This window comes from Lepisma saccharinum, unplaced genomic scaffold (genome assembly GCF_977018435.1).
Source record: "Lepisma saccharinum unplaced genomic scaffold, izLepSacc3.1 HAP1_SCAFFOLD_337, whole genome shotgun sequence".
Taxonomy (NCBI): Eukaryota; Metazoa; Arthropoda; class Insecta; order Zygentoma; family Lepismatidae; genus Lepisma; species Lepisma saccharinum.
Window position 1 is genome coordinate 152,833 of NW_028143062.1, and position 9,552 is coordinate 162,384.

Sequence of the window (9,552 nt, forward strand, 5' to 3'; positions counted from 1 at the left end):
TTCTGATGCTTGATGTCAGAGTCAAAAAATTAAGAAGTGATTTACAAGCTTTACAAACCACACTCAATGCCAGTCTTCAACTAGAAATTACAAATTTACAATCACAATGCATGGACCCTCTTCTTAAAATTGACTCAGAACTCAAATTGCTGCTTCAAAAATATACTGATTTGGCTACATTAGATAATTTTCAAAATTTAGAGGAAGCTGTAGCAGCTCTTCAAGCCAAATTTAAGACCCAGGCTACCAACTCTCAGCAATTGAAACAACAATTTGGAAGAGCAGATAAATAATGTCCAGACACAGCTCCAAACAATTGTCAAAAGCATAAAATCACAAGATGATTTTGATCTAGTGATTTCCACTCTAAAGGAACAGATTCAATCACTACAGATACCTAATCTGGACCCTCTGAACAATGCCATAGCCGAGGTTAAAGAAAAATTGAGACACTTGAAAATTTTATGAACAACTTGCCATCTTCTGATGCTTTGAGTGCTATAACTCGTAGTGTTGCCAACATCAAGCTGCAACTTGAAACATATGAAGATTTTGGAAAAATTCAGAGTACCATAACTCATCTTGAGGGTACAATAGCAGCAGTGCAAAGTGATCTGACAAATGTACAAGAAACTCTAGAATCCCGCTTGCCTGGTATTGTAGATACCCTTGCCAGTGTCCAGCAACAGATCACAAAACTTGAAAACCTCAACACTGAATCTGAGCTATCTCATTGTCATCACTTGATTGATGATATCCAAACAAAGCTTGAAATTTTACAACAATCAACACCTACTCAGGCAGACATAGCCCTGCTCCAAGATGCTATGCAAAGTGTGGCTGATGCTTCTGAATTAAATAATGTAAAATTGGCACTTGAATCTTTGCAGAATACTGTATCAAATCTGCCTACATCACAGGAACTTAAAAATATTAAGAGAGCTGTGAATCGCATATTGAAATCAGAAGATATCAAGAATATCCAGACAGAGATCAAACAACTTACTCAGACAGTGGCCACTCTATCAACTAATCAACATATTAATGAACTGCATGCCCTGTTTGAGGATATCAGAAGACAAGTCCATGATCTTACTGCCCAAAATTCAAAATTGACAGTTGTTGAAAATTTGCAGCAAATTGTAGCTAATATCAAGCAACAGCTAGGAAGCATGGAATCCAACCAAGCAAATGCTTTGTCTGTTTTTGCCACCCAGCTTCAAGAGATTGTGCAACAATACAAGAAACTTGTTGTGGACATAAAGATCAAGCCAGGCCATGATGATGTTGTTAGGAATATCAATGAGCACCTTGAATCTGTAACAAGTAGATTGCTTACAGCAGAAAAAGAAATAACTGGCATAATCGAGAATCCTAAACATACAGTAATTCTTGAATTGTACAGCATCCCCAACAAAGAATATGATTCACCATTTACACCAGGTGGCAAAATATATATGCTGTCCCCTGCACAATTTTATTACCATTTTTTTGTTGGGGGCACACTTAGAACAATCAAGATCAAATATTGGCTTCAACCACAGGCACACCACTACCCTACCTTATCAATAACAAATGCTGATAACAAAGCAAAAATCACCAGTGTAGAGTTAGAGGATTTTACAGACCCCAATACATTAGAAACATCTTATGCTGAAGATGATGGCTCTCTGGAATTTAATATACAAATAGGAGACAAACTGTATTTAGAAAATCCTGTAGTATCAGCTGCTGAACACCCCATAGTTGCAATATTCTTGTTTACATACTATGTCTAGACAAATTATTGTTGATGAATTACACAGACAAGCCAGACATAATTATAAGAGACTGCCAGTGGTTACAAAAGGCATAGATGATTTATGGCAGTGTGACTTGGTTGAGATGGCAAGTGGACAGCTGAAAAACTTAGACAAGATCAACAAGGGCTACAAGTATCTACTCACTGTTATAGATACATTTTCAAAATTTGCCTGGGCTGTGCCACTCAAATCCAAAACTGGAAAATGTGTTACAGAAGCCTTCAGGACAATCATCAATCAGAGTGGAAGATCACCGCGCTATTTGCAAACAGATAATGGCAAAGAATTCTATAATTCTGTGTTCCAACAATTTATTAAAAGCCAGTCAATACAACATTACTCGAGTTACAGTGATCTCAAGGCCTCTATTGTAGAAAGATTCAACAAAACCCTAAAAAATCATATGTATAAACAATTTACACTTCAAGGTAATTATAAATGGCTTAATATTCTTCCAGAACTTCTACATAAATATAACAACTCGGTCCATTCCACAATCAACATGAAGCCCTCTGAGGTAACTTCATCTGATGAGCAAAAATTGATCAGTACTGTTTATTATCCTAGATACCAGCCAACAACAAGAAAAGCCAAATAAAAGGTGGGTGATCAAGTAAGAATCAGCAAATATAGGCACTTATTCAAAAGAGGCTTCACAAGAAACTGGAGCACTGAATTATTTACAGTGGTTCAAGTTAAACCTGAGACCCGATACACATATATAATAAAAGATCACCGAGGAGAAATTCTCAAAGGCAGGTTTTATGAAGAAGAACTCGGCAAAACTAAGCAGCCTGACACATATCTCATAGAAAAAATCATCCGCAGAAAAGGCAACAAGATACTTGTCAAATGGCTAGGACTCCCAGAACACAGCTGGATCGAGGCAGACAAAGTGATACTATGAACACCTGGGATGTTATAAAATGATTGCCAGAGCCTGAACAACAGAATAAGAGAAATGGAATGCTGCTGCCTGATAATATTAGATGTCTTATTGTTGGGCCATCGACTTGTGGTAAAACTACACTAATGATTGATAATTTTTTATTGGCACCCAACTGGTTAGACTGGAAAAACAGGCACTTGTATATCTTCTCTAAGAGCTTGGAACAATTAAAATATCAGCAGCTGATGAAGCTATATGATGGACTGGATATAGCCACTTTTGAATCAGATGTTAAGCCACTTCATGAATGTCTCGATAATTCTGTTGTTGTGTTTGATGACATTATACTGGATAATCAAAACAAGGTTAGAAATTTCTTTACACAGGGCCGACACAAAAACATTGATTGCTTCTACCTGGCACAGACTTTTTCTAAAATACCGAAGCAGCTGATCCGAGACAACAGCAATTTTATATGTGTGTTTCATCAAGATCATACCAACCTCAAACTAAGTTTTGCAGTAGGTGCTGGAACCAGGACAGCTATGGGTTTGTCACAATTGATATGACAAGGAAACCCAATAGTGGCAAATACAGAAATAAAATCAACAATTTTCTAGACATTGAAACATATATAAATAAACATGAAAAGGCCAATTATTGATGATCTTAAATTAAGAGATTATCTTGTAAAAAGATTTAAGGGATGGAAATCAGAGAACCGAGGAATCTATGAACAACACAAGCAAACAGAACAGCCTATTATTGATGTTATTAGTGAATTAGGTAAAAATATCAAAACTGTTACAGAGCAAAATCAAAATTTGATCACAGAGCTTGTACCTGTAGCTGCTAGGAACATATTAGATTATCCAATCACCCCACTTTCTAGTATTCATACACCTAGTCCTGTTGCTCCTCGAAGAATTGAAGCTACTCAGGATCCTATTGAATTGGGTCTTCTTGCTCAAAAAAATTTAAGCACACCTAAAGACAACAAAGATGAGGTCTTTGGCTTATATGCTGACACAGAGCGTGAGGGTAGCATCATACATAGAATTGGCAATTTTAGAGTAACATTTATGGGAGATGATCTAATTGTATATTCAGAATCTCATCTTGGAGAAAGAGGTGGTTTTGTTAAGTATCCTGGCACACCTGGATTGTGGGAACTGATGACTAGGAAGAGACCTGGCAGCTATACAGATCAAGATTATGAGCATTACAAAGAAATATTAATAAAATCAGATGCTCTATACCAGAACAATGATCCCACACAAAAAGAGTCAAGTCTAGCAGTGGAGCAAAATACAACAACTTAATCAAGCCCATATGGTCACAGATCAAGACAGGTAGTGGAATCAAACAATACAACACCCTGCCTAAAGAATTTGTGTCGGTTGATGATGTCAGGAAACTTGTAGATAGGTTGCTGGTGATAGCTAGGGAGGAAAATGCTGGCAACCACAATTTTTACAATGAAAAGGTTGGAATTATGGACATGATAAGCACCAAATTGTCTAATTTTATAGTGAATGATACTAAGGGGATTGGATATCTTATAAAAATTATTAATACTCTACCACCTAAATTTTGGAATATCTCTGAGGGTCGGGGGCTGGTTAATGACATCATAAACAAGCTGCCATTTGAACTACACATTCCAAGCTATCAGTATTGTGGTCCCGGTACAAAATTGGACCATAGATTAAACAGAGGGGATCCTGGTGGTAATCCCCTAGATGCTGCTTGTAGAGACCATGACATAGCATACAACACACATTCTGATCTTGACAAGAGACACGTTGCAGACAAGAAATTAGAAGAGGCTGCATTTGACTAGAATTTGACTAGAATTTGAATTTAAAATTTTGGGAGCGTCAGCACTTAGGCTATTTTGCTCCCGTCACAGTATGCGGGGGCCAGCCCCTTACCTCTACAAATAACAACTCTAACGTTGCATAACTAAAAAAATTAAAATGTTCTGACTTCTGTTAAAAGCTGAGGCTGTAAAGGGGCACTCAGCACACAGGACAATACAAACAAAATTATACTGGCCATGGGGCCAGTCGCCAGAGCCTCGTTAGTCTTAAGTCCAGGGTGAACTAACGTGGAAGTGAGGTTGACATTTGGGTGTACTACGTGGAAGATCACCCCTTACACCCCAAGAGGCTGCATTTGGTAGATTTGTAAGCAAAGATGGTTCTTTAAGTGAAAGAATAGCAGCATTGGGGACCACCATAGCTATGAACACCAAACAAAAACTGGGGTGGGGGTTGTGAATATGTATATAATAAACCTAGGATGAAGGCCAAGGGTGTTATGTATCAGATACCTTATGCAGGTCTTAAATCTCTTAGAACTATTGATAGTCTTTTAACCAAAAAACAGCGCAAGAAAAAAAATTTCTTGTCTTGCCAAGGGCCATGGTATGAAATTATTACTTAGTACCCCCCAATTAAAAAAAATTACAGCAATCTAGAAAAAAATCACATGTGGATGGCTTCATATTTACTATCCCGGCCATCTTAGCAGCACTTGGGGCTGTTGGGAGCTTGGCTGGGGGATCAGCTGCTATACCAAAACAGTAATAGATGCCAAGAAGAATAAGGCAGAATTAGATGAATTGAAGCGCCATAATCTAGCTATGGAGAAACAAGGCAAAGGTGTTAAGAGAGCCATGAATAAGTTTAAAAAAACAAGAGCCGCTTACAAACCAAGATATTGAAGCTTTAATCAAGCCACTGGGCATCAAAAATTTTAGAGGTGTGTACATGTCTGATTCTTTACCAGAACAACCACTCAACAAAGAGTGTGGCATAGTTAATTTGGATAAGTACAAAAATCATAGCACTCACTGGATCTGTTATCTTAAATATTTATACAATGAGGCATTTGTGTTTGATTCATTTGGAGGTGTTCCACCTGAAAATTTAGTAAAATATCTAAAATCAACTAATCTTTATTACAATAATCCCCGTGTTCAAAATTTCAAAGATTTTAATTGTGGACATCTGTGTTTATTTGTTCTTAGATATCTGTCTCAAATAAATAAACCATCAATTGAAGATTTTCAAAAAACCTTGTGGTATCTGAAGCATCATGGGGGTATTCCATCTCACCAGCCAAAATTCAATATTGAAACTCAGATTACATGATGACATAGTGTATCCCAAAACAATAGCTCTCAGAGCATTTTATGGCATGTACTTGATCCCTAATATTACACACCACAACAACACAATTGCAGTTGGTGATCAAAACATTGTCATCACTCCAGGGCAATATAATCTATCTACTCTAAATGCTCAGTTACCCAGAGGTATAGTGTTAACTCAAAATTCTGTAACTCACAGAGTAGAGATTGTGTCTGCTACAGAGACAGTGGATCTGGGTACTATAGGAGAGCTGTTAGGATTTGAGAACAACACAAAACTTGAACCAGCCATCAAACACACTGCTATTAATATACCTAAATTCTTAGCCATAGAGACTGAATATTCACTGTAATGTGGCCGAGGGTATGATCATCAAATCAAATAGCATAGGCACTCACAAACAAACTGGCATCATTGCAACATTCAAACCTAACTCTGAATTCATGGAGCCAATCATCTACACTCCATCACCAACATTATATTTTCCTGTGTGCCATAATAGAATAGATTACATTGAGTTGATGGTCACTTATGAAAAAGAAGAATTAGTTGATTTTGCTGGAGCCACAACAACTGCAATCATAGAAATTAATATTTAAATAAAAATACATACAAAAAAAAATGGAAAATATTGAGAGTTATGAGCTACAATCATTCCCCCCAAACAGGAGGACATTTGCAAATTTAAATCAACCCAACACAGAGATTGAGGTTGATCTTGATATAGGGGATGGATTTATACACCCCCACAAACCAGATCTATACATCAAATTTGATGTTGTAAAGCTCGATGGTACAGATTATCCTGCAAATTCAAATATAAGATTGGTAGATAATTTTGTGCCACATCTGTTCTCTGAAATTGAGATCAGAAAACATGGTGTTGTTATAAACAGAGTGGATTACCCTGGTATTACCTCTACAGCTTTAGCCACACTAACATTATCCAAAACCGAGGCTTCTTACTACAAAATAGGTGGATTTGAGGCTGGTGATAAAATAATATCTAAAAGCCACACAGTGCTGTTCCTCATGCGCCTGTTGCCAGGATTCTTCTCAGATTACAAAGATATTATGTGGAAGGGTGGTTTAAGAATTACATTTAGAAGAGCTGCCAATGATAATAATGCTTTGATGAGGTACAGTACATTAAACTCTACAGGGGAAGCTCTGCCTAATACCCTGCCTGATGAAGGCAAATGCATTATTCAGACTATGGAGCTAAGAATGCCAGTAGTTGAATATGAAGCCAGTTATGCTCTTAAATACAAAGCAGATATCCTAAAAAATCCACAGGTGCCTTTACAATTTTATACATATCAATGTGTACAGAAGCCTACCACTGGTACCTATTATGAATTTGATGCTACAAATTCATTCTCCAGTATACAATATGACATGCCAGATTTTGTGGTGGTACTGTTTCAGACTGGAAGACACAATAATCAGGAAAAAAATTCAAGTAAATTTGATAGCTGCAACATCAAGAACATATATCTTAAAAATGGCAGAAATGAGGTGTTTCCAAGAGAAAATTATAATTTAGACATGTCCAAGGATGATTTTCTTAAATTATATGAGGCATTTACAGCATACAAAAGGGTCACTACTAGCAACACTGACATGTATTACACACCAGATGAATTCAAAGCACAGAGACCCATGTTTGTCATCAACACTTCAAAAAGGAAACAAGTTGTGGTTAATGACAGGACAAACATTAAAATCATTTGTGAATTCCATGATGCACTCCCTGATGACACCATATGTAGTCTTATTCTTATAGGTGAAAAATCATATATTTATGATGTAAGAAATGAGAGAGTCACAGAGCAATTCTAGAAGGCCTCTGCATATTACATTGTCTTAGTACTAGATATGCAAGTTGAGGCTGGTGTTCAATTAAAATATTGAGCAGAGCCATAACAATATCAAGAAGACTATATCATTAGCAGGATTACAGACAACAAACTGAGAGATTCAGCCTTTGCACACATGGGCAAATCTGTCTCTTGAGGGTTCTTCATTTGTACACTAGGGCTCAAAATTCTTTAGATTTAACTGTGTGCACACATGGCCGATTGATTCATATAGACATCTTGACATTGTTTTAAGTGTAGCCAAATCGGGCTGTTTAATCATATGAGCTCTTCATTTGTACACTGTGTGATTCTTCATTTGTACACTACGATTCAAGATTCTTTAGATTTAAATATGTGCACACTTGGCCGATTGGGGCATATGGGCATCTTGACATTGTTTTAAGTGTAGCCAAATCGGGCTGTTTAATCATATGAGCTCTTCATTTGTATGATTTTTGTGCTCATAGTACCACAAATACTACTACTTTGGCGGCAGCATCAGCTGCTTCGTTCCCCTGAATGCCTACGTGGCTAGGGACCCAACAGAAGTGTACGTCGGCACGGGCAGATAGGGACACAAGACGTCTGAATATGCGTTGCGCTACCGGTTGCCGGGAATACGGCGAATCCAGGGTCTGCAACACGCTGGTCGAATCACTTCACACAAGGACTTTCTTCAGACCATTGACGTCTGCAAAGTCCAGTGCCTTTAGAATGGCGTACAACTCTGCCGTATAGATGGAACAGGCAGGATGTAGCAAGTAACTGGAACTTTGAGAGTCTAGGACGAAGGAGCAACCAACAGATTCGAATGTCTTGGACCCATCCGTATAAAACACATTAAAATTGGGGTGCTTCGCACGAAGTTCTAAAAGCCATTGCTGTTATACAACCATTGGTGTCTCTGACTTTGGAAGGGCACTCAGAGAAAAATCGATAGAAGATGTAGGAAACTCCCACGTAGGGAGAGGCGGAATTAGTGGAGAGACGCCAGGAAGATCACTGTCAACACCAAGTGCTGACAGGATCTCGTCTGCACGAACACCAAATGGTCTTGTGGCACTAGGGCGGAGCCGATACCTTGCCAGCCTATTCTCGTCTGAGATGGTGTGAAATGAGGGATGTGAAGGCATCGAGCGAAGATGGAGGAAGTAGTTCACTACCAGCCGCTGTCTTCGCAAAGACAGCGACGGCTCAGATGCCTCTACGTACAAACTGGCGATAGGGCTGGTCCGAAAAGCACCAGAGCACACACGTATACCAGCATGGTGGACGGTGTCTAGGATGCGAAGTCTAGATGGGCGGGCAGAAGAATACACAACACATCCATAATCAAGCTTCGACCTGATGAGTGCACGATACAATCGAAGCAGTACCGTCCTATCAACACCCCAGGAAGTATGGGATAAAACACGTAAAAGGTTGAGAACTCGAAGACAAGAGAACTTCAACTGGCGAAGGTGAGGTAGCCATGTTAATTTCTTATCGAAAATGAGGCCCAGGAAGCGGACCTCATTCACGAAGCACAGGGGAGACTTCCCCATGTACAGGTCAGCATCTAAATGACATGTTCGTAGACGACAAAAGTGAACACACACGGATTTCACGGATGAGAAGGTGAAACCTGTTTGGGAGGACCACTCAACCAAACGGTTTATCGTCAGTTGGAGTTGACGAGAAGCTGACGCGAGATTCCGTGAGTGACAAAAGATCGTGAGGTCGTCGACATAGAGGAGGCCATGTACAGGGGAAAGAATGTTTGCCATAACACTTAAAACGCTGCCCTGTAGGACACCGTTCTCTTGTTCGTGAAGATCCGAAAAGGAGTTCCCAACACGTAC